The 26,763-nt window shown below is 35.6% G+C and overlaps 1 pseudogene; it reads left to right on the top strand.

Annotated features, from left to right (window-relative positions):
- The window catches only part of LOC120165456, a 69,350-nt pseudogene that overhangs the window by 10,133 nt on the left and 32,454 nt on the right, over positions 1-26,763 (top strand).

Genomic DNA, 26,763 nt, shown 5'->3' with positions numbered 1-26,763 from the left:
CGAACAATACCATACTCATGATAAACATCAAAGAATTGGCCACTTTTATATTCCCCTCCATTGTCCTTATTAAGACGTTTGATCTTTCTATCAATATGGTTCTCGATCATATTTTTCTATTTCAGGAAAATTCGAAGCACTTCATCTTTAGACTTCATCGGATACACCCAAACTCTTCTGGAAAAGTCATCTACAAAAGTTAAAAAATAATGGCTTCATCCCAAAGACGATGTCTTTGAAGGACCCCATACATCTGAGTGAATATAATCCATAATATCTTTTGTATTATGTATAGTGGTGCCTAACTTCACTCTCTTCTGCTTTCTCATAACACAATGCTCGCAAAAGTTCAATTTGCAAGCCTTCGCACCTTTCAACAATCCTTTATTTGCCAGAATTTGCAAGGATTTCTCTCTAACATGTCCCAACCGCATATGCCACAACTGGGTTGCGTCCAAATCATCACCTCTGAAAGTTGCTGCAACTGCTCCAATAATTATACTACTTTGGTAGTAATATAAATTATTTTTCCTAATGCCCTTCATCATCACAAGTGCGCCAGATGTGGCTTTTAAAACTCCATCTCTCATAGTGATTACTGAGCCTTTGGATTCCAAGGCTCCCAACAAGATGAGATTTTTCTTCAAACTAGGCACGTATAGGACATCAGTCAAAACTCTGGTTGATCCATCTTGATTCTTCAATTGAATTAAACCTATCCTAACAGTTTTACAGGCATTGTCATTGCCCATATAATAACTCTTTCATTTAGTTCTACTAAATCGAAGAATCACTCCCGATTAGGGGACATATGATAGGTATAAACCGAATCTAATATCCACTCATCTGAATGGAATATTGTTGATGAAGCAACCAATGATATGTCAGAGTCATTTGCATCATGCTCTACAACACATGCATCTGGAGCAGTTTTTCCTTTCTTCTTCAACTTCGGACAATCTTTCTTCCAATGGCATTTCTCATGACAAAAGGAACATTCATCTTTTCTCAGTCTGGACTTCGACTTTGATCTCTCTCTCTACTTTGGCTTTTGACTTTTCGAGTGACCTCTTGCCACTATGGCCTCCGCTGCTTCGTACTTGCTCTCCTTCTTGGTTTTCTTTTAAGCTCATAACTATACAAAACAGCAGTTATATCTTTAAGGGTAACATTATCCTTACCATGAAGTAACGTTGTCTCAAGGTGCTCAAATTCATCTGGAAGAGATGACAACAACATCAAGGCCAAATCTTCATCATCGAAGGTTTCATCTATGCCCAATAAGTCTACCACTAGCTCATTGAACGTAGTGATGTGTTCATTCATACTGGTGCCTAGTTGATAATCAAATCTGAACAATATTTTCTTCATGTAGAGACGATTCTGAGAGCTTTTCTTTAGGAATTTTTCCTCCAATGCTTTCCATATCTTACTTGCAGAAGTCTCGTTCTTGTAGCCATACTTCTATTCCCTGAAAAGATAAGATCGAATCGTATTATACGCCAAACGATTAATTGTTTCTCATTCTTTCTCCTCCATATATTCGGGCTTTTCTTCTCAATGGCTATGTCTAGACCTTGTTGGAATAAAGCGTCTAGCACATCGCCTTGCCACATGCCAAAATGACTGGATCCATGGAATAACTCCACCGAGAAATTTGCATTTGACATCACCCTCCTCACCGGTCCAGATGAAGAGCTTGATGTCTCAACTGATCCGTATTTTGGCATTTAAATTCTAATGAACAATATTCAATAACATGAACTATATCTTTTCAGCAACGGAACCACCAGGATAACCTCAACCGAAGCTCTGTTACCAATTATTACGGAAACTGGGTTATTTCCCACACGAACGTAGTTTCAAAATTGACCTAAAATGTGAAGATCAAAACACTAAAGGTTGCACAGTGGATAAACCCATCAAACTATTGAATATTGAAACACAATGGAAAAATCGAATAAAAAACAATAAAGGAGAGAATACACCAAATTTACGAGGTTCGACGAGAATATCGTCTACTCCTCGGGCACCACACCGGATGATAACTTCACTATCAAGAAATATTACAACAAATGGAATTTTTTAGAATTCCCAAAGTGAGAAAATGAAGAAAACAAGAGGAATAGAGAACTTGTTTTTAGGATGATTTCTAATGAAATACTTAGGCCTATTTATAGTTGAGTTTTAAGGACTAAACTTATAAATAACCTAATAAATAACCTAATATTTTAGGGATCTAACATGAAAAATAAGTTGGCCACCTACCAAAAAAATTTCCAATAAGTTGGCCACCAACCAAGATGAATTTTTCAATAAGTTGGCCACCAACCAAGATGAAATTTCCAACTTGCCAAACTTAATTTCAATCCAAAATATAACATGAACTTCTATTATTATCATAATATCATTTAAGAAACACTTTCTCCTTCCCTTGGCATCACATCATGAGATTGCATCATCAATTTTGGGGGTTGAAAGATGACATATATATGTTGCTTTCAGCAAGACAAAACATTTCTCTACTAAAATCATTTATTATTATCTTTTTTGGCCAAAGTGAGAATATTGAAGTCTTATATACAACAATTAGATGTACTCTAATCTTTTTCAAATCATGAGGTTGCTTCTTTATTGTTGTGGGCTTTGAGTGGTTTGTTGACAGCTAAATTTTCGTATGTTGCAGGTATATGCTATTTAGAGCTTTTGTACCTCGACATGCCATCATCAAGAAATTTGCTGGCGAGGAGATATCAAAACAAGATTCACTGGGTTAGTTGGCCTAATGTGTACAAATCAAAGAATGAGGGGGTTTAGGTGTTCTGAATCTCAACTTGATGAATAGATCGATTTTAGGGAAATGGTCTTGGAGGTTTGCCAATGACAGGGAGTCTGTTTGGAGGGAATTTATTTATTCTAAATATAAACTGGATTCATCCTTGTTACTGTTTGACAGTAAGATTCTACCTAAAGTTTCTTGGATTTGGAGATCAGTGGTGAATAATCATTTCAAAGAAGATTTTATTGGCTTTAAGTTTAGAAGCATGTGTAGTTTTCAAGTTGGTGATGGTAAATTTATTCGGTTCTGGCAAGATATTTGGGCTATGGATTATCCTCTTTTGGTCATTTTCCCTAGATTGTTTTCTATTTCCACAAACAAGAATGGCAAATTATTTGAATTTGGTGAATATAGCTCTATGGGCTGGATTTGGGATGTTCAGTTTAGAAGGAAACCTTCAATATATGATGATTTTCAGTTATTTGCCTGAGGATTCTTAAAATAGTTGGCATCCTTTGGAAGGAGCCTGGAGAAAAGATTAGACTGGTTCTTCAAACATTTGGAGCATGACGTTTAGGCTCTTGAGTGATGTTATATCCTCCCTTAATCAAAGGATGCAAGATGCTCTATTGCTTGAACACCAAGCACAAAAAGGTTCTCCCTAGCGATGCAGGGGGTAATTATAAAAAGATTCATAAATGTTTATCGAACAGAATAACTGTCACTATTTTTATTCCCAGTGAACTTAAATTTATATATGCTTTGATAACTTGACACCATTCCTTGTCTTAACTTTTTTAGTTTTACTAAAAGCCACCATCAAAATTCTAGCTGTATTTATCCTTCATCTACAAGTATTTACAAATAGGCAACACCGCTTTTTCCTATTCTTGATAGCACGTATGCATTGTCTTCTTCTGTCAATTTTAAAGACTATGCATAAGAAAAAAAGAATTAAGGCATTTCAAGAAAACTATGGAACTTAGTTGAGGTGGGCCCTTTTTTTTTGTTAAGGTACTTCATGAGGACGGTTTGAAGACACTAATAAATTGGTGTGTCGTAGCCCCCAGTTGCACTGGGGTGTATGTCTCGACTTCACTGTGGGATTCTAAATTTCTATGACCTAAAACCAATCTGCTTTAACATCCATTTTCATTTAGAATTTTACACAGATCATGGTTGAGTCTTGATCAGGGTCATGGGATCTGGTGAAACATCAATTCAGTTTTAATCATACTGATCCAAATAATGTGACACTTTACAAGTGTTTCTGGTTGGTTTGAATGGTTATATATTAGGTAAATTGAACCAAATATGCAGTGAGGATAGTAGTTGCAGTTGTTTATTATGAAATTGATTTTTGTCCCATCTTTTGAAGTACATGGTGGGACTTATGATTTATAATTGTCGAGATTATCTGTGCTATTTATTGAATCTTGTGATTTTATTGATGGATACAGTCTGTCTTGGTCTCAGTTGATCGCCATGAATGGTATGCACCTCCACAGATATACACTCGTGATGACAGCTCTGGACTATGGACAGTAAAGCCCACCTTTCAACCAGAGTCCATGATGCCATCATCTGGTCTTAATGGTGAAGCCAGTCATCTGGAACACAGACATCAAATTAACCGCCATGAGTTGATTGATGGTGTTTCTAGTATGGAAACCTGTTATGAGCATGCTTCTGCAGAATTGCATTCTGAGAATGAAGCTGGTATTGGTTCAAAGAAAAGACTAGAAGAGGATATGTCATCTGATGGAGCTGTTGCTGATGGTTTGGTAAATGAAACTGGTGAACTTAAGCTGGAGAATAAAACTTCCATGGAAAATCCTCTGTTAAGTGATTGTCCAGGCCCAACAGCTGCAGCAGCTAATGCTTCAATTGCTGAAAGAGTAATAGAGCCTACTCTTGTAATGTTTGAGGTAACAAATATCTTTCGATTGACATAGTTCATTTCTTGTGAACTACACAGTTTGACCTTTTCCTTTTTTTAATGTTTTTTGGTCACAACATAACTGTAATGGTAAATGATGATGTTACCATTCTCTTTAAGTCATTAATCGTTCTTCTTTGATCATTATATTGTATGAATTCTTACTGCTGTTATGATTGTTGTTTAGATTGTTATGGTCTGTTATTGTTTCTCCTCCCCCTTTTTATTAGAACAACCTAAGTCGACTTTCATGGTTGCAGGTTCATGTGCCACCTTCAGGCATGCTTGATGGTGTCCATTCACAGCATTTTTTTGGGACTGCTGTCATTATTCATCATTCTCGTAATATAGGCTTGGTTGCTGTTGACAAGAATACGGTTGCAATTTCTTTGTCGAATGTGATGCTGTCCTTTGCTGCTTATCCAATTGAAATTCCTGGAGAGGTGTGCTATTTAAATTGAACATATTAGAAAACTGTAGCATATTTTATTGAATTTCTTTTTTTTTTTTTAACTGCAGGTTGTTTTTCTTCACCCTGTTCACAACTATGCTCTAGTTGCATATGACCCCTTGGCTCTAGGGCCTGTTGGTGCTTCTGTGGACCGTGCTGCAGAACTACTTCCTGGTAGGTTCTACATTTTCAATTATTTGACGTATTTGTCCTATGCAACTGGGTTTTATCTTCTTGTTGCAAATATATTGTATGCTTCTTTCTGTCCTTGAAAATATGGTTAGAAAATTGATGAGAAAAGAATAAAAATATCATAGTTTTATGTTCTTAGAAGCCAATGTTGTTGAACTGGACCAGACCGGCTGTTTCGATGGTGAATTGGATGGTCCAGCTGTTCATCGAACCAGAGTTGATGGAACTGTTTCAAACAAGTAAAAAAACCTATATCCAGAACCGGAAAAAACTGTGAAAAAACAGTTATATTGTAAATTCTGGAAAAAATCATTAAAAATCCCATATATCCGCCTAAAACATTTCACTAAAAAGGACCCTCGGTTCTTATGTGGATTCTGCAAGAATCAAATATAAAAAAAAAAATGAGATACGGACATAGTTAAAGTTCCCTAAAGAAGAAATGCTTGGATGGGGCACAATGATGGATGGGAAGAGTGATGAGTTGTAAATCCAAATCCTCATCCTTTCAACTTTTACAAGTCTGAAGATGAGTAAATTTTTTAGTGAAGTCTGAAGAGTGAAGACGAGTGAGATTTTTTTGTTCATGAAGAGTGAGATTGTGAAAGATTGAAACTGTGATTACGTGAAAGCTGAAAGCATGAAGATTGATATGGCAAGGTAAGAAACAAAGAAAAAATGCCCTATAAGTGTGGGTTTAATTTCAATTTTGGGCTAAACAGCTAATATTGGACATGGGCAAAGAATTTAATAATAAAGGCTCAAAGCATAAAAAACGAAATATACATTTTGATTGAACTGCTGGTTTAACTGGTTGAGAACCGGTAACAGGATGTTGGACCAGTTTGATCACCGGTCTGTTTTTTATTAACATTGTTAGAAACCGATTTTGGTAATACTTAGAAGGAAGTCTGTTGTTTTTCTGCAATGGAAAAGGAGCTGGGAGTGAAAAGTTAATATTGAATTCCTTTGTGATTCTTGTAATTTTGTTGATTAAACACTGCAAAACTAATTTTGCCAAGCATTTACTGTAAGTTGTGAGAAAAAAAAGAGTTTTTCTCTTTTCTGTTCATCCTAAAATAAGTAAACAAACAGCCTGATTAAAATAAGCCGTGTTTACAACATTAGAGTCCTATTAGATTATTGTTTACAGAGGAGTTCTACTCGGTTACTTCTTATCTAACTCTTATCTTAATAGATATCTATCTTATCTACCAAATAAATAAACCTAATCATAAAATACAACTTTAATACAAAGTAAAATACACTTCTAATTTGGTTACATTCTATATTGTGTTCTATTTGAGACAGAGCCTGCATTATGTCGAGGAGATTCAGTCTATCATGTGGGTTTATGTAGAAGCTTACTAGCAACATCTAGGAAATCAATTGTGACCAATCCATGTCCACGGTACAAAGCAACAAATATGGAAGTAATTGAGCTTGATACTGGTATGTTTTCTTGTCATTACTTTAGGAGTAATCTAATTCTACCCTAGTGCTGATTTCAATATACAAAATAATTCTCTCTTTTTGCAGATTTTGGTAGTACATTTTCAGGCCTGCTAACAGATGAGCATGGAAGGGGTTTCCACTTTCCACTTGGACTGAAAAATATAAAAGGAGAAAAAAAGGTTTTCTTCTATTGATTTTGAACCAACTGCATTATGCCCAAATATTCTGATGCTTGCCATCGATGATTTCAGCTGAAATTTGATTGTAATACATCAGAAGATCATCAATTTGTGAGGGGTATCCCAGTTTATGCAATGAGCCAAGTTCTTGACAAGATCATAGCTGGTGCGAATGGACTGCCTCTTCTCATAAATGGCGTCAAAAGGCCGATGCCACTTGTTAGGATTTTAGAGGTTGAATTTTATACTACGCTGCTTTCAAAGGCCAGAAGCTTTGGGTTAGTATTCTTCTTGTTTCTTTTCTTTCAAATTTGAATATCAAAATTTGTTTTTGAAAAAAGATTCTGGCAATACTTCAGATCATGCTAGGGAGAGTAGCCTCTTTGCATTTTTCTTTGTGTACGTGTATCCCTTCCACATGGTCACATCATTATTTTATCTTTTTAGGCTCTTGCTAAGAAAGATCCCAGTTCGACGGCAAGTATTACGTGTTAAAGGTCGTTTGGCGGGATCGAAAGCTGAAACTTTATTGGAATAAGGTGACATGGTTTTAGCAGTAAATAAAGAGCCTGTTACTTGTTTTCGAGACATAGAAAATGCTTGTCAAGCATTGGACAATGGGAACAATGATGGGAACCTTAACATGACCATTTTTCGTCAGGTAAGCAAATAGGTACAGGCGGCAAGATAATCTGTTTCTTTTTCCACATTGTAATTATTACTTTATTAGTTTGACTAAAGAATTTTCATAAGCTCTAGGACTCTCTCCAATGTATTCTGTTTTTTTACTGAAGTTTTATTAATACAATTTTGTAAAGAGAAAATAATCTTAGTGACCGAAAATGTCTTATAATATATGATTTTAACTAATTTTTTTTGGATTTACGAAAATGACCAACAAATTCGTAATGAGATCTCAAATTTGCAACGAACTCCAATTTCGTAACCCAGTTTCTAAATTCGCAACACGAATATGTAAATCGCAACGCGAATTTGTAAATCGCAACACAGAAGTCAAATTCGTAACACAGAAGTCAAATTCGCAACGCGATAGTCAAATTCGCAACACTGAAGACAAATTCGAAACGCGAATCTGTAAATCGCAACACAGAAGTCAAATTTGCAACGCGATAGTCAAATTTGTAACACTGAATTTCAAATTCGCAACTGAATTTCAAATTCGCAACTCGATTTTCGAATTCGCAACACGAATTTAATTTCGCAACAGGTTTTAGTTTCGCAACATAAATGTTTTGGGTATATAACTACGCAGCAGCAGCAACTCATAACCTAAATCCCTAAATCGCAACTCATTCCATCTCCATCTATCACTCTCTCCGGCGACATCCGTTCCTATATCCAACGACATCCTTCCCCATCTCTAATTGTTTTTTACATAATTTTATTTCTATATAATTTTTCAATAATTTCTCTCCCAAATTATCAACTATCAACTTAATAAAGTATGTTTTTCTCTAAGTTAATGATGATATGTAGTTTATAGCTCGTTTGTTTAGTAAATTAATTTACAATTTGTAGAATGAAATCATCTAATGTTGATCATGTTTGGATAGATTTGTGTTTTGGAGGGTCATGGGAGAATGTTCATAGTGTTTTACAATATGTGCCTTTACCCATGAATCTTCAACTAAAACTGTCATTAAAAAAGTTAACTCATGAAACTCTAATGTTACGTGTTGAAAAGACATTGAATTTAGAGCCTCTAAGTGGATTTAGGCTATCTTATCAGAGAAAAGATAAAATTTATTTGTTAATCGACAATGAAGATGTTGAACGATTCATTGCTTACATTAGTGTTTCGCAAGAAGATGATGTTACATTGTATGTTGTTGAACCTAGAAGTAGTGAAGTTGGGTCAGTAGCGGGTAGTAATTAACTAAGTTCTTCAACCCCAGTTTATGGTGCTCACAATATACAACGTTGTTATCAACCTCAAAATTTAATGGTTCCACCACAATTTCATCACCAAGAAAATTTTGTTTCACCACATTTCTAATACCAAACACAATATCAAACACAATCTCAAAACCCACAACCTTTTCCTAATCCAAATACCAATCAACTTTCAGCACCAAATTCCGGTTTTCGTATTGACCAGTTAGACGATTATGAGCCAACAGAAAAAATTGTGAGTACTAGTCAGTATTCGAAATTTGATATTGGTCAATACCCGGACTTTGATCTTGGTCAATACTAGGATTTTGATGATGTTTCAAAAGAAGAAACAGACCATGCGTGTAATGATTTTGATATTGGTCAATACCCAAATTTTGATGATGAAACAGTCGCTGCCGAAGAAGATGTTGTTGATGATAATGAGGAGGAAGTTACGACTGTGAATGAACACGTTGAACATCCATTCTGTAATTCATATAACCCTAAAGAAGAAGAAGAAGAAGAAGAAGTCCCCAAAGAAAAGAAAAAAAAGAAAATACCACGGGAGTATAATTGGAATATGCCAGAATTATTTCAGATACCGGAAGAAGAGTTGGTAAAGATAGCAGTTGATTGTTACACAAAAGTTATTCATATCAAGAAAGATGATTGTTTTGATACAAAAGGAAGACTTGAAGATAGCTTTGTATACAAAATGTGTGGAAGATGGCTATCAACTAAAAGTTAACAAATCAAGCAAAGATCGTTTCGAAACAAAGTGTATGATTGACAAAAACTGTACGTGTGGCGTATGATTGCAAAGAGGATAAAAGATTGCGAAATGTTTCAAGTTAGGACTTTTATTGATAAACATACATGTTCAAGAACCCAAGTTTTTCCTCACCATAGACAGGCAAACAAAAAGGTGTTGAATGATTTTCTGGCTGAGTTAATGTTTTTGAATGGAAGGGTATATCGGGGACATGAAATTATGACTAACATGAATTCTCGGTTCAAGATTAGTATCTCATATTCTCAAGCTTGGAGAGCCAATGTTATGCCTTGGAATTGTTGAGGGGGTCGCCAAAGCGTCGTTTGCCCAACTGTCGGCTTATTGTCACAATTTAAAGCTAAAAATCATGGGTCTGTAACTCATATCAAAACAGATAGAGATGGACGCTTTGAGTTGCTGTTTATCACCATTGGTGCTGCGGTTAGTAAATCATTATAATTTTGTTGACTCATTTTTGTTAGTTGCATGCATTTCACATTTAAATGATTATATTTCTTGTGTATATGATTTTGTAGATTCGTTCGTTTATTACTTGCATGCGCCCAGTTATTATAGTTGACGGAGCACATTTGAAAGGTCGATACCATGGAGTAAACTTATTAGCAGTAGCCATGGATGCTAACAATGTGATACTGCCAATAGCTTACGGGGTTGGCAAATCTGAAACCTCTGATTCATGGACATGGTTTATGGGGCATCTTAGGGATTACATAGGTCCTATTAGCAATCTGACAGTCATATCCGATAGGGCAAACTCAATTGACAATGCTGTTAGAAGGTGTTTCCCATATGTTTTTCATGGACTTTGTGGTGTTTATTTGTACAGAAATCTAAAATCAAGATCTACTGGTATAAAAATCACAAATGGACATACTGGAAGGCTGTAAAAGCTTATCGGGAAGTGGATTTTAATAAGCATATAAATTGTTTAACACATGTTTTGCCTCAATGTGCTCAAACACTAGAAGATATTGGGTTTGAAATATGGTCAAGAGTACATCAACTTGGAGCAAGATATAGTTTCATGACGTCTAATAGTGCAGAATCAATCAACGCTCTAAGTCTTCATTCCCAGAAATTACCCATTACTATGTTAATGGAGTTTTTTTGAGACTCTATTCAACAGTGGTACTACAAGAAAAGAAACCATGCATGTATTATTTCTTTAAATTCAGAACTTATCATATTTAATATATTTTACTAAGTATTATTTATTTTAATTTACAGGAACATTGAAACATCGTGTTACACCATGGACTGAAAAAAAGATAACGAAACGTGTTGTGAAGTCAACGTCATGGAGAGTTGAACCATGTTCAAACACTTTGTTTGAAGTATTGGATAATAACTTAAATGGGCTTGTCGATCTAAATGCAAAGACGTGTAGTTGTAAGAAATGGAAAACATCTGGTTATCCGTGTGGCCATGTTATAAAAGTTGCTCTTCATCTAAACCAAGATGATTCAAGCCCATACGCTATGGATTGCTACACTACAGAAGTATATCGACAGACTTATGCCGAGATTGTCTACCCTATTCCACATCCTTCTGAGTGGGACATACCAGATGACTTATAAACAGTTTTGCCACCAGTCATGGACAGCAGGCTACCTGGCCGACCAAAAAATCACGATCGTATACCGTCTAAGGGTGAAGAGAAGAGGATATCGACATGTAGTCGGTGCAAGGAAAATGGTCATACAATGTTGACCTGTAGATCACCAGTGCCATCACAATCATCTTTTTCTCTACCAAAATAGGGATCCTCAACAAAATCCAAAGCACATATGGTGCCAAGCAAAAGTAAATCAAAATCGCAATCAAAATCAAAATCCCAATCACAACCGGCTTCACCTTTTGGGACTTATTAACTTAGGTGATTTTTAAATGCAAACGTTGTATTATGTGTATTTTATGTGTGAGTACATACATTTTCAGTTAGACATTCATTAGTAACTTGAGTTTGAACATTGCTATGATATGTTCAGTTGTTATCACTTATTAGATCGTTGTCTGTTATCTTTTTGAAGGTGTTTTCCTTGAATTCGCAACGCGAAAGTCAAATTCGCAACGCGAAATCGCAAACCGAAATTCGCAACGTGAATTTGACTTTCGCATTGCGAATTTGACTATCACAATGCTTATTTCGCGTTGCGAATTTGACTATCGCAACGATAAAATCGTAATGCGAATTTGACTTTCGTGTTGCGAATTTGTACCTTCAACAGGTCTTTTTTACCTTCAACATAATCCAGATTGAATTTAAAACAACAAATCAACTTTTACAAATCAATTAAACAAGCAAAAAAATAATTCTTATTTATACATCAAATTAAACAAATCAACTTTTACAAATCAATTAAACAAGCAGAAAATAATTTTTATTTCCCCATCAATTAAACAAATCAACTTTCAATATAAAATTCAATTAAACAAGCAAAAAAGTGTACCTCAGACTGTTGTTTATGCACAAATACATCAATTTCAAGCAACTCACTTCATGATTAACCTGTAGAAACCAAACATTTGCTCAAACAACACTTTCTACACATCTAAAACCAACAAGCAGCAAATTACTGAATTATAGGTACTTAACCAAATATTTTCAAACCAATTAAAGAGTATATATGTTAACAACACTTGCTCAAACTTACCAATTGTTTATGCACACTTTCAGCACGCGAATGCAGGTAGGCAGCGTCTCGAGGTAGGCAACATCTCGCATATATCGATCTAGCCATAAAATGCCTAAACCACAAGCCTATTGCACCTTTATCTCTATCTGTGGGAGGTAGAAACTGTTTACTTCCTGTCATCAAACGTTCCAAGCACATGCATACGAGAGGACCACAATCCCCTCTGGCTCCCTGCGTTTGTTGTGGCCAAGTATTTAGCCAAATGAGCGCTCCATCCCTTTGTAATAATATCTCTCAAATCAGACAATGGTATGTAATTCAACATGCTGTCATATACCATTGTCTTCGGGGATGGGAGCTGAAGCTCGACGAGAAGCTAATGACGACGTTCCAAAACAGGGATAAACACCTGCAATCATAAATAATTGCGCACATCAAATAAAAATTATGAACACCTTTAAAATATTCAAAAAATAAATACTAACCTTATCGACCTCCCACCACGCAGGATAAAGTTTAGCTTTTCCATTACCCAACGTATATGAAGAATCTCTCGGATCCTTCAAGTGGGCTACGTGAAAAGACGTCGGCATAATATTCCATCGAGTATTTATTTTCTTCAATTTCATTATTACTAGAAGACGTGACACCCATGCATCAATATGTTGTTTTATTAAAAAAATACATATATTAGTGAATTTATTAATAAATTTAAAAAAATTTAATCAAAATGCAATATAAGAAGAATATAAGACTTACCCCCCTTCGAAATAGCCATTATCTTCAACCCCTAATAAAATACCCCACCAAGATTGATCAAGAAACAAATGTATAACATCGTCGAGTTTGCATATGTCAAAATAACACCCCTGGCTCCGCTCATGTAGATAAAAATCAACTGCGGTCTTAGCCCAAAGGGTATTATCCGTAATTGTGTTCGGTAGTGTTTCCCTCTCCTCCTGAGGAATGGTACTGGCCGGTAACTCATACGAAAGCCAACACACATCCATCATATCGGGCACGGGAGGGGGTTTATCAATATGTCGACAAATGACGTATTGTGAATCGGGCTCTTGAACGGTGGGAGAGACCCATTGAACGATGACAGGGGCCTCTTGAATGGTGGGAGGGGCCTATTGAACGATGAGAGGAGCCTCTTGAATGATAGGAGGCACCTCTTGAACGATGACAGGTGAATCGGGCTTCTTCTTACGGAGTCTTGGCACTAGTGGGGTGAAAGGAGACGTAATGGCACGTGCACGACGTCTGATGCATGAACCCCGTCGTGCAATAAAAACCGACGTAAAGCATCTACCTTATTGGGCCACTGAAAATAAATTAATACATAAATCAGTAAATAAATAAATAAATAATACCGAAAAAATGTTATTTACATTTTTAGTGTAGTATTAAACAAATTTATCTCATTACGTAGAGTATGAACCTCATTTTCCAACGATGAAACAATCTCACGTAGAGCGGCTACCTCATCACGTAGCACACCATTGTCATCGCGTAAAACATCCACCTCACCACGTAAAGACCGTACCTCATCATGCCATGCACCATTGTCTTCACGTAAAGTACCGACCTCATGACGCAAAGCACCGACCTCATCACGTAACTCCACTAACTCATCCCGTGGAGGTGGAGAACAGGGAGATAAATGTCGTAGCCTCTTTGTCGGTCGCCTATCATGAGGTGATGGTGGAGAAGATGCTCGATGATGTGATGGAATAGGTGATGGTGGAGGTGGAGAAGAGGCTCGATCAGGTGATGGCTCCGGGTGTCGGGCTATAGAATCGGCCCGATCAGGTAATGGCTCTCGAAGTAGGGGGTGCTCATCATCCATCCCATCAAAAAACCGCTTACTAGCTTGCCACCAATCAGTGGCAAGCTCAGGCATCTGTGGGTGTCAGCCTCTGTAATGGATAGTTGGCCTCCTAACAATATAAAAGCTCAAACAAAGTTAAACGTGTACTAGTAATAACTTGTTTAACTATATGGTAGTATTTGTGTGTTAATTTACATCATTCATCATCGTATATGGTAGTAACTCTTCCCAATCCAACATGTGAATCCTCTTCCAGGTAATAGCCCTAGGAATATCATTTGAATTTTTTATTGCATATGTCCGCATGCTGGGAAAAACCTCAAATATCCAAATCTACAAACAATATAATACACAAACATCAGTAATTGTTAAATAATTAATTATAAATTTGTATACATTATATAGAAATTCTAACCTTAAAGGCCCAAATAAAGCCTGCCAAAGTATATTTAGAACCATTGCCCCGCAAACTTTTTCGATCCTCAAAGGCAGACGACAACTTCTTCCAGGTAGCTTTTTATATATATGAACCCCACGGAAACAGGTTCCATGCATTTAGGTCCTCTACCAATAATATTAGGTCCTCAGAAATAGGTTGTATGCCCTCTTTGCCTAAAAAGTCGGTGTCGTAACCGGTTTTCGTCCGGGCACGAAATATTTACTTGACGGGAAAAGTGATGTGAATAAATGGTCTTGAAAATAATTTGGGAGTCGCCATCGGCCTTTTGGGTCAGGTAGGTCGAATACCTAAAAAATATCTTTTAAAAGAGTTTTTAAGAAAACATCAATTAAAAGATAAACTGATCTGCGTTTTAACCAAAAATTCGTTCTTTTTAATAATAAAAAGGGATTCGTGGTCGGTTACGTTTAGGGAAGGATTAGCACCCCTACAACGCCCAAAATTGGTACTTTTTTATTATAAATTGTCTCTATTATTAAAAATTAAAAATTCAAAAATATATTTAATTTAAATTTATTACTATAATTTTAAGTAAATTTATTAATTTATATAAATAAGATATTTATTTATTTAGAAATATCAGAAAAGAGCTTCTAGGTGTTTTAAGACAGTTCCTTCCTTTGATATTAAAAAATAAATAAATATTAAAACAATTATCTAAAAAATAGATTAATATATACAATTTATAAAAGTAGGACATTTATTTATTTAAGAATATCAGAAAAGGACTTCTATGTATTTTAAGACAGCTCTTTTCTTAGATATTAAATAATAAATACATATCAAAATATGTTTATTTTTCTTAAAAGTAATTTATAAAATTAAATTTATAAATATGATTTTTATTGAATAAACAAATAGAATAAAAAAAAATTATATAAATATATTTATAACTAATAATAATAATAAAATTATCATGAAGATAATAATTTAAACATATATCAAACGTAATAATAAAATAAAATAACAATAATTAAAATTAAAAAAATTAAAAGTAATAATATTAAAAACTAATGGATCATATTTATAAATATATGAACTTAAAAATTTAAAAATAATAAAACTTATGGTTAAAATTAAGATTATATAAAATTTAATGATCAAATTATAAAATATAAATATTTAAGAGACATGATTAGAATTATCATAAAATATAAATACTAGTAGTGTAATTAACCATTATTTATTTAATCAGTGATTAAAATAGAAATATTAAAATTAATAGGGACTAAATATGATATTTATCCTAAATATATTATTTAATACTGGTAAGGATTAAAACATAATAAAATAAAATTCGAAGACTGAATTAGAACATTCAGAAGTTAGTTTTAGTGACTAAAATGAATTATTACAAAACTCGGATGGCTACGGAAAGGGTTTAGCCATACATGTAAATTACGCATATACCCCTTCCCAAAACGACGTCGTTCGGGAAGGGGTATAAATTCCCCAAATGGCTGGCCCGAAGGGCCAGCTCTCTCATTCTCTTTTCTCCCTTCTCTCTCAATACTGAGAGAGAACCAGAATTCTCTCGCCTCTCTCTAAAACTGAGAGAGAGGCCACCGCCCGGCAGCCGTGCTACGGCGTCGGCAATCACCACCGGCCACTGCTGCCGGTGGCCGGAAAATTTCAAAATTTCCCAAAATAAAGATCTGAATGTCCTAAAGACGAATCTGGTGTCCTTTTTCTCTAAAAAGCCTTGTAGTTACCTAGATCTACAGAAATACTCTCGGTATTTCAATTTCTTTTGCGGCGTGCGAAGGTTCTGACTATGGCGTAGCTTCCTCGGTGGTAAGTTTTCTCACTCTATTCTCTCTTTGCTTTTTGATTTGTTGCTATGGGTTTTGTTTGGCTTGTTGTTGTTTGTTATCTCCGGTCCTTCCTCTCCTCCTTTTTTTGCAGGTTCGGTGGTGGCTTTTATAGCCACCACAGAGTCTTCTTCGGACCGGATAATAGGGCAAAGTTTAGTGAGTCACCAAACTATAGTGGTGACTCACTCTAGACTTCAACGTGTGCGGCTGCTCTGAGTCTTCTGGAGTCTTCATCGGAGGCGTGGCACTGGTGGAGCATCGGCAGTGGTGTTGGCAGCAGAGGAGGCGTCGCGTGGTAGTTGAAGAGGCGGTTGGATGATATAAACCCTAAATTAGGTTTAGGGTTTATTATGGGCTTCTGGATCTGGGCTACTAAGTTTGTAATTGGGCCTCGATTTGGGTTTTGTAATATTAATAAATAATATATATTAATAATAATAATAATAATAATAATAATAATAATAATAAATTTTAAAATAAAATAAAAAAAATTGATGTCTACAGCTGCCCCTCTTTGCTCATCCTTGTGTTAACAAGAATAGAGCAAAGACGAAAAAGACAATACTTTTTTCATTGGCTTCCCTTGATTATGATGGGAATGTTGAAATAATTCTTCTTTGGGATTAGCTCTTCTCATTATGAACTTTTCCGCTGGGGATGATGTTGACCTATTTCCTTCTGTGATAGAGTCATTCAAAAGGTTGAATAAGTTCTTTTCATTATGAACTTTTTCTTTCCCCTTCAGATGAGTTCTTCTCATTATGAACTTTCTCTGGAAAGGTTGATGCTAATCTATCTCTTTCTGTAATAGAATTATGCAAAAGGTTGAACAAGCTCTTCTCATTGTGAACTTCTTCTTCTTCAGATGAGTTCTTCTCATTATGAACTTTCTCTGGAAAAGCTGATGCTAATCTATCTGCTTCTGTGATAGAATTATGCGAAAGGTTGAATAAGCTCTTCTCATTGTGAACTTTTTCTTCTCCTTCAGATGAGTTCTTCTCATTATGAACTTTTTCTGGAAAAGCTGATCCATCAGATGATGGATTTGAGCAAAAGGTTGAACAAATTCTTCTCATTATGAATTTCTTCTTCCTTCTTCAGATGAGTTCTTCTCATTATGAACTTTTTCTGGAAAAGCTGATCCATCAGATGATGTATTTGAGCAAAAGGTTGAACAAATTCTTCTCATTATGAATTTCTTCTTCCTTCTTCAGATGAGTTCTTCTCATTATGAACTTTTTCTGGAAAAGCTGATCCATCAGATGATGGATTTGAGCAAAAGGTTGAACAAATTCTTCTCATTATGAATTTCTTCTTCCTTCTTTAGATGAGTTCTTCTCATTATGAACTTTTTCTGGAAAAGCTGATCCATCAGATGATGGATTTGAGCAAAAGGTTGAACAAATTCTTCTCATTATGAATTTCTTCTTCATTCTTCAGATGAGTTCTTCTCATTATGAACTTTTTCTGGAAAAGTTGATCCATCAGATGATGGATTGAGCAAAAGGTTGAACAAATTCTTCTCATTATGAATTTCTTCTTCCTTCTTCAGATGAGTTCTTCTCATTATGAACTTTTTCTGGAAAAGCTGATCCATCAGATGATGGATTTGAGCAAAAGGTTGAACAAATTCTTCTCATTATGAATTTCTTCTTCCTTCTTCATATGAGTTCTTCTCATTATGAACTTTTTTTGGAAAAGCTGATCCATCAGATGATGGATTTGAGCAAAAGGTTGAACAAATTCTTCTCATTATGAATTTCTTCTTCCTTCTTCAGATGAGTTCTTCTAATTATGAACTTTTTCTGGAAAAGCTGATCCATCAGATGATGGATTTGAATCTTTGCTAAAATTTTGAAATTCCTGTCAAATATTCAACATGGATAAAATGAATGAAAATGCTCCTATTTTGCAAATGTCTAAATATGATGCATGAATGTTGATGCAATCTTCATTTGACTTCAAAATGGTGAACTCGGTTTTCCTCCACTTCATCATTTATTGCCAGGGTCACCTCTGGATATCAGTGTAGCAACTTATGCTATCAAGCTTGCATTTCTGAAGAACTATCTGATCAACTTGTATCTTTATGTATTCTTTGCTTCATGAAAGTCTCAGAAGAATTGTTTTATTTGTGGAACTCTTGTCGTAGTCAGAATTATGACCTTAATGCCCCATTTTGTCTTGGATAAAACCAACTTTATTTGTTTGGACTTGTGTAGAAATCCCATAAAGTTTTCATCTTTGAAAAGAGAATATGTCATCTTTAAAAAGAGAATATATCATCTTTGAAGAGTGTAGATGTAGATATGCCTGACTCAGCAGGGATTAATTAAGAGAGTAGAGTCTGTTCTGATTTGACTCTTGAAACATATCACAAGGAGGATTTATTCCAATTCCTTTCATGTCTCCACATCTAATTGGATCTCGAACAAAGCAACTCAAACCATATCATGTAAAGATGTTTAACAACAACCTATTGTTTGATCTTAGTTGGCTCCAATAGTTTCTTGTTGTTAAAATTTCAGCTCTCCTTCTGTGGAAAGAAATCTTCATCATATCTCAACTTCTAAACTTGGGGTTGAAGAAGACAGACTTCATCTTGGATCAAAAAGGGAAACCATATGATCACAACATTGGTTCAGCACCATAATCACTGGTTCATAAAACATTTGACAATACATTCATCTTTTCCTGTGGTTTCTTTCGAGATGTAAAACACTTGACAACACATTCATCCTTTTCTGTGGCTTCTGCTCAGATGTTTGTAAAACATTTGACAACACATTCATCCTTTCTTGTGGTTTTTGCTCAGACGTTCATAAAGCGTTTGACAACACATTCATCCTTTTCTATGGCTTCTGCCAAGATTTCTTAATCATTGAAGCTCTTTGCCTAGTGTTCAAAGCTTTTGAATGATGTCATAAGACCATTTGAGAGAAAAACTCAGTGGAGATTCAAGTGTGATATTAGTATGACCAAAAAGTTGGTCAATTTCACAAAATGTACTAGTGTCGAATTGAATAGGAGATACCAACTGATCACGTTTTCATATCGGGCAAAGGCAAATATAATACTGATCACGTTTTCTTCTGTAATGAGCGTTGTAAGAATTAGAAACATATCAGCTATAGGGGCCATGTACAGGAAGAGGTTCATGGAATTCTTACCGCTGGGGATGAAACACCCATGATAAAACCAAAATAGATGAAAACTCAGTTCACCCTGGCTAGCAATGATGATCCCAATAACAACGGGAATAACAGTAATATAAGGGAGAGTCGAGTCTCCCTTTTCAATGTCATCAAGTAAGCAAAAAAACTGATGTGAAAAACAGCTTCATAATCTCAACATTATGGTTGAAACTAACTGCTAGGAATCTCAAAGAAATATTCCCAATCATCACCGACACACAAAAGGCCAAATTCAGATTTCGAGGTCTCGAGGAACTGATCCTTGGATCGAATGGTCTACAAAGGGACCATCTTTATTCATGCAATTGTGTATTTAAAACCATACTTGCTGAATAAATATTTGTTTAACAACAGGACCCTAATGCAACTGCCTGATGAACGAAGCAATTATGTGTAGTCAGATTGACTGTTATTGTTTCACCATTTTCATTCTTCATATCTTTGTATCTCATTGGAAATATTTGTTCGAGTCAATGATCTTGACACATGATGATGTGGGCCTTCAGTATGCCCCAACAATTGCTGATACGATCGTTCAAAAATGCATCAACAGTCCTAATTCTGATTGAAATGGGCTTTCAGCATACCCCGATATTTGTTTCTTGTTAATTTGAGCCTTAAAAATGCCCACATGGATCTGTCTGAAGGAACCTTTAAAATGCCCCAACATTTGCTGATACAGATGTTAAAAGTTTGCTCAACATTACTTCTTGTTGAGATGAGCCTCTAAGAATGCCCAAATATTCATATTGTTGTGAGCCTTCAAACTGCCCCAATATTCTAGTTCTGATTAAAAATGGGCCCTCAAGATATCCCTCTAGATCTGTCTGATTCACTCTCAATGTTTATTTGACTGAAATGTAATGATCCCTACGAGGTCCAATTTTGACAATACACTGTTGTACTTGTGGCTTTATTCATGCCCCATTTCTGTTTATCTTGAATACTCTCATTCTGGTGTTACTGAACAGTAATGTTGTCAAGTAACTTGGAGAAATTCTCTTTATGTTGTCATAAACTTAAGAAGTATTCAATCATTCATTCCAGGTTGACATAGTGGCTTATCATCTTTCAGTGAAGGTCATCTCTGAAATATACTTTTCTGTGGGAGATAAACCAATTTATGCAAACAGTAATCTGATGCAATAGCAAGACTACATATACAGTGGTACAGGCTCTTGAAAAATCCACACTCATGCAACATGTTGATTCTGATAATAACTCATCTGATTATGAAGCGATCTTTCAGGATGATTTCACAGATATTGATAGTTCTTCTGATATCGAGGAAATCCTAAATTCTGATTCTGATGAGGAGAATAAACTGTTATACTTGACAAAAATGGGATTCTCAGAAGCTGAGGCTTTAATAGCCATGGAGAGATGTGGTCCAGATTCATCAATTGCAGAGTTGATAGATTTTATATGTGCTGATCAAATGGCTAAGGCTGCTGACGTACTTCTTCGGTAGGAATTCATTATACAATGACCCCAATTACAAGCAAAGACGAAACTTGGGCTATGATTTTGGAAAAGAAAGAAGCAGAGAAAGCTTGAAAAGAAGCTTCTTAATGAAGACGATCATGCAGTTCATCTTTTAATTCCAATGATTGGTTCTAGGGTTCCTATCGAACCAGATCAGATAACTCAAAGAACACTTCCAGAAGATGCTATTGGGTCTCCTTATTTCTACTATGAGCAAATTCATCTTTCAAATCCAATGATTGGTTTTGGGGTTCATACCAAATCAGATCAGATAACTCAAAGAACACTTCCAGAAGATACTATTGGGTCTTCTTATTTCTACTATGAGCACATGGCACTTGCTCCAGTTAATGTTTGGACTGGAATATCATAGTACTTATTCGATGTAGAGCCAAAATTTGTAGATTCGAAGCATTTTCATGCTACTACACTGAAAAGGGTTATATTCATAATTCTGCCAATTGAGAACATATTTCCTCTTATCTTGTTTTCTCCACGCACTATACATGATATTTTTCCATTGACAAAGAAATGATGGCCTTCCTGGGATCCAAGAACAAAGTTGAACTGTTTATAAACATGTACAGGAAGTGCCAAATTGACAAAAAGGATCTGTAAGGCTCTTGAAGCTTATGACAATGAGCCACCTTCGAGTGTCCAAAATTATGTTCTTGATGATTGCTGAAAATGGAATCTGGTATGGGTTGGAAGGAATAAAATTGTTCCACTTGAATCTGATGAGGTGAAAATTCTTCTTGGTTTCCCTAAAAACCATACACGAGGATCTGTATAGAGACATGTTCCATGGTGGTATCAATGTCCTGTCTCTTTTCTCTGGAATCAGTGATGCAGAGATTGCCTTCTATTGTCTTGGCATACCTTTGAAAACAGATGTACAAGAACTGAATGATGATCGGTTGGAGCAATTGATGAGTAGATTTGTCGATTTCGACCTTGTTGTCGATGACATCCAGTGTAACAACCTTACTGGAAGAAATAAACATCATCAGGATGAAATAGAAGATTTTTGCTGGTGCATTTTCTTGCAATGACTACCACAGTGACTGTCTCTTCTGCTGGTCCAAAATACACACTGTCATATCCCACTCTTCCCTAACCATGGAAAGGTTTAGTTGATGGTAAAACTGGTTATCTCAACTTTTGGAATCCTGTACGGCATACAAATGTAGAATTTGTTCCAATCTCTTATTCTGTGCCATAAGTCCTCAAATTCAAATTCAGCAATCTTCTGAAGGACATAATGGGTATCATCTTGACAAAGAAAGTGATCGGCATAGAAGAAGTATCAATGATGTATCAAGACTTGAGCCAGCATCACGGTATAACCAGAGTGCAGGTAGTGACTTGTTCATGGTTCTATAATGTAATCTTCTAGAGAACATAAATTGATGGTTGGGGAAAATAATTTGTCTGGTGATGCTTATCGCCCTCATCATGAGATAAACGATAATCTTTCTTAATGAGTTGCTAATAATGTCATAGGAGAGTGTCAAAAGTTCAATTCTCCAGACTTTCTGGCTTTTTGGACCACTTGCCTTCAAAAATGTGAAGTGTTTCATCATTCTGGCATCACTTTTTCTACAATAGAGGTAGATTAGGCAACAACTTGCTTCAAGGACCTTCTTCATTTGAGACTGTCGGGTTTGAAAATGTTTTTTCTCCTTTCTTTATTGAAGAATGAAAGAATTTTGCAAAGTATTACCCCTTTCAGGTTCACAATATAATCAAATTATAAACAATGAGTTTAATGAATATCAAATAAATCAACTACACTTTTAAATCATTCAAAAATCATAGTCCTATGGCAAGTGTCTAAACTATTGACTGATTTAAGGTGTAGGTGGATTCTGGTAAAGTAGGTTCTTTCAAGTTGGTTCAGTATGTCGCTTCGGGCTTCCACTAACTTGAAGAAATGGTTGTTATGCTCATCTTGTAGAGATACTTCTTGATTCCAGAATCTCAGGAACGTTTTTGAGATGTGTGGTGCTTCATTAAGAGCTTAAGATCGTCTCTTATGTCGTTGTTGCACCATTCAATATTCGAGCCGCCTTTTCAGGTTTTCAACTCGAATCCTCATTTGGTTTCAAAGATGTTTTTTTTTAAAATTTATATCTTGAACCCTCTTTTTATCATTTTTCATATCATGCATTAAAGATTTTAAAAACCAATTTTTGCAAATAAAAATCAATCTTGAGAGGCGGAATGAATTCTGAAGATATTCTCTTTTACTTAGAAATCCATGTACGATTAAAATGGACTTTTCAGGTACGTAACGTAGGCCATGGCTTATGGTTATGAAAAAAGGGATAAAAAGGCCCAAATAAGTGTTTAAGGGTCATCAAACCAAGGATCAATTTATTCTGATGCCATCAATCTTGTTTTGTTTGACTTGGATCTGCCTTGCTGGGGAATTTTCCATCAACTGGATCCCTCTAGACTGCCAAATTTTGGATTCATTTCCATTTTCTCATATCTCCAGCATTTCTTGCTCTTCTTGTTTGTACTTGATCAACCTTGTAACTTGAGGCTCAATAAATCACCCATCTTGATTCAATTTTCCTTTTTCTTTTTTTTTCCTTTTTTTTTCTTCTTTCTTTGCTGGATGAGTATAATACTTCAATTGCTTTGAGCACCTCCTTTTCCTTTTGCATTTTGGAGGTTTTCCATTATTCTTGATTGGATTGATCTTCAAGCACTCTATATTTGACATACTTTGTAGTTCAAAACTTTCATGACTTCATGGAAACTTGTCTTCGTAATAAAACTGTATTGACAATCTTTATTCTTGTGAGCCAATATCATTTACCTTGCCCCCCAATGTAGAGGGTGATCCTTGGTTAGGGTTGAATTAGAAGAAAAATTATTCAGGCTCAAATGGGGACAACAAAGGATATATATATATATATATTAAAGGATAAATGAAACAATGCCGTTCATCATCTCATACACAGAAACCTTTGTAAAAAGAGGTATCCACAGGGGGATGAATATTCAAGATTAACTTTATTCACATGAAAAATGTAATTAATGCATGATATTTATTTCAATCAATCACTTTCCCCTTCTTCTTTGAGTATGCCCTAATCACTCGAAATTATCATCAATGAGTTGGTCCATGATGCCTCATCTCGTCTCTTCTTGCAGTAAAATTCACGAATAGTTGAAAGTTTGGTTCTTTTGAGGTCTTTTGGTTTATGATGGTTTTGTATTTGGAAGGACAAATGTGTGACTTATAAAGTCATGTATATGGTGGAAGGTAGTATCATCAATCAATCGACTCTACCCGAGAAGGTAAACATCTAGAGTTTGTGTCTCAAAAACAGGTAGAGACATTTCTTCAGAGTCTCAGATAAATGTAGTGTCAGGATTTGGTTTTGGTAAAGGTCGAGTAATTGGTGTTGGATGGGATATGGAAGATATAATTTTATCACTTGCCAATAGATCTATAACTCTTGCAAATTTAAAAGAATATTTAATCTACTTGATACTCAATAATCTCAAGATTAAAACTTAATTCTTTGCTCATAACCATAAAAGCAACACAATTTATTTTTTGCACAAAAGGCGGAGAAAGAAACAAAAAACAAGTTCAAACAAGATGCTGAAAATAGAAAAGTACTATAGTGGTAGATAACACTTCCACTTATTTATTTATCATGACTCATCACTCCTCTATTGTTGGGTATGTACTTGGCCCAAGATTTTTATCCTTATTTTCTCCCCATTTCTTGATCATTTCTTGTGTCAAGACTCCCTTATCGACGAGCGTCTCTATTTCCTTTAACAGTGACCAACAATTCCCTGTTGAATGTCCAGATACTCCCAAGTGAAAATTACAGAAGCTATTTTGATCATAGCAATGAGCATAAGGCCTTGGTGACACCTTCACCAATCTTGGTGTAATGTATTGAGCTTTAACAAAATGAGGGTACAGGTCTGAGATAGATTCTTGAAACACCTTTAGAGTTTTTCTTGCTCGCGAGGCTATCACTTTCTTTGATCGTTCTGAACGAATGAATGCTCTCATGTTATTGAGGGGGTTCTGAATGCTCATTTCAGCTATAACTGGGGTAGTATTAACCAGACTCCTTAAGTTTCCCCTTGCCTTACTGGTTTTCGGAAAATCTGATATAGGTATCTGAGGTGTCTTCTGGGTTATATCTACCTCATTCTTTCTTAGACCTATAGGCCAATCTCGAATTACATCCATGTGAGCCTTTTGATTTCTTTTCCCATTTTCTTGTGCCTGATATTCTTCGTAGGATTTGGTTATATTAGTTTTTGTTGCAACAATGGTTTCTGAACATTGAACCTTAACCCCTTCTTTATCTTGCATTTTTGAATTGCTTGCTCTAAAGGGTCTTGGAAATTTCCCTTAAGGTTACCAGGAACCTTAGCTGAACAATTTGGAATTCTAGTCTGATTTATCCAAGGAACTTCCTTATAGGTCCAATTCTCATTTGGAGGCCATTGTGATTGATCAAGTTGTGGAGTAATTGATCTGGCTGAGAGCATTTTTGGATGTAATTTTTCACTCGAACAGTGGAAGGGAGGAAATTGAAATCCCTGCACATTCTTTTTCTTCTTGATCACTCTATAAGGTTTAGCACCATGTTTAACTGAATAAGACCTCATTGTATTAACCCCAGCTTCTTTCTTGACTTTAGTATTGTCAGAGCCTCTTATCTTGCCATTCTTGATAGCCATTTCGATGATTTCTCCACTTATGATGATGTCAGAGAAATTATTAGGGACAACCCCTATCATGTGATTAACATAAGGAAATTTTAATGTGCTGATGAACAAAGTAGTGAACTCTTTTTCAGTCAATGGTGGATGTACTTGAGAAACAACGTCTTTCCATCGTTGTGAATATTGTCGAAAGCTTTCATTGCACTTCATATTCATGCTTTGCAACATTGTTCGATCAGGGGCCTTATCAGTCATGTGCTTGTATTGACCCAAAAAAGCTTGAGCTAAATCCCTCCAAGAACGTATTTGAGTACGTTTTAGCTGATTATACCATCTGGATGCAGACCCAGATAAGCTGTCTTGGAAACAGTGGATCAACAACTTTTCATTCTCTATATAGCCAGTCATACGACGACAATACATAGTGATATGATATGAATGGCATGTGGTCCCATTATACTTCTCAAAATCTGGAACCTTGAACTTTGGTGGAATAACCAGGCCAGGGACCAAACTTAGTTCTTTGGCATCAAACCCATAAAATGACTCAACTGTCTCTATAGATTTTATCACATATTCTATATTTTCCAGTCGTTGAGTGAATTTTTCCTTCTCAACCGATTTGTTTAGGTTAAGGACCTTATTACAAAATTCATCAGGCTTCAACTCAGAAGTAGTAGGACAATCAGTGGGGAATGATGCTCCAGCTTGATATGGTGAGTTCTTAACAGCAAAGTAAATCGGTGATTGAATTTCCTGGGGTACAAAGGTGAACTCAGGAATATGAACAGGTGTAATACCCAGAGGATTTGTGGAGTTTTCAACAAGACTCTTTCTAGCAGTCAAATGTTTATCAATCATTTCTTTCATATTGTTCAGTAGATCGATCTGAGAATTAGCTTCGATTTGTGCCAACTTGCTCCTCAATTTCTCTTGTATTTCT

The sequence above is a fragment of the Hibiscus syriacus genome, unplaced genomic scaffold (assembly GCF_006381635.1).
Source record: "Hibiscus syriacus cultivar Baekdansim isolate YM2019G1 unplaced genomic scaffold, ASM638163v2 tig00111582_pilon, whole genome shotgun sequence".
NCBI classification, from domain to species: Eukaryota; Viridiplantae; Streptophyta; class Magnoliopsida; order Malvales; family Malvaceae; genus Hibiscus; species Hibiscus syriacus.
The sequence above is the reverse complement of the archived record's forward strand: the minus strand, read 5'-3'. Positions and strand labels throughout refer to the sequence as shown.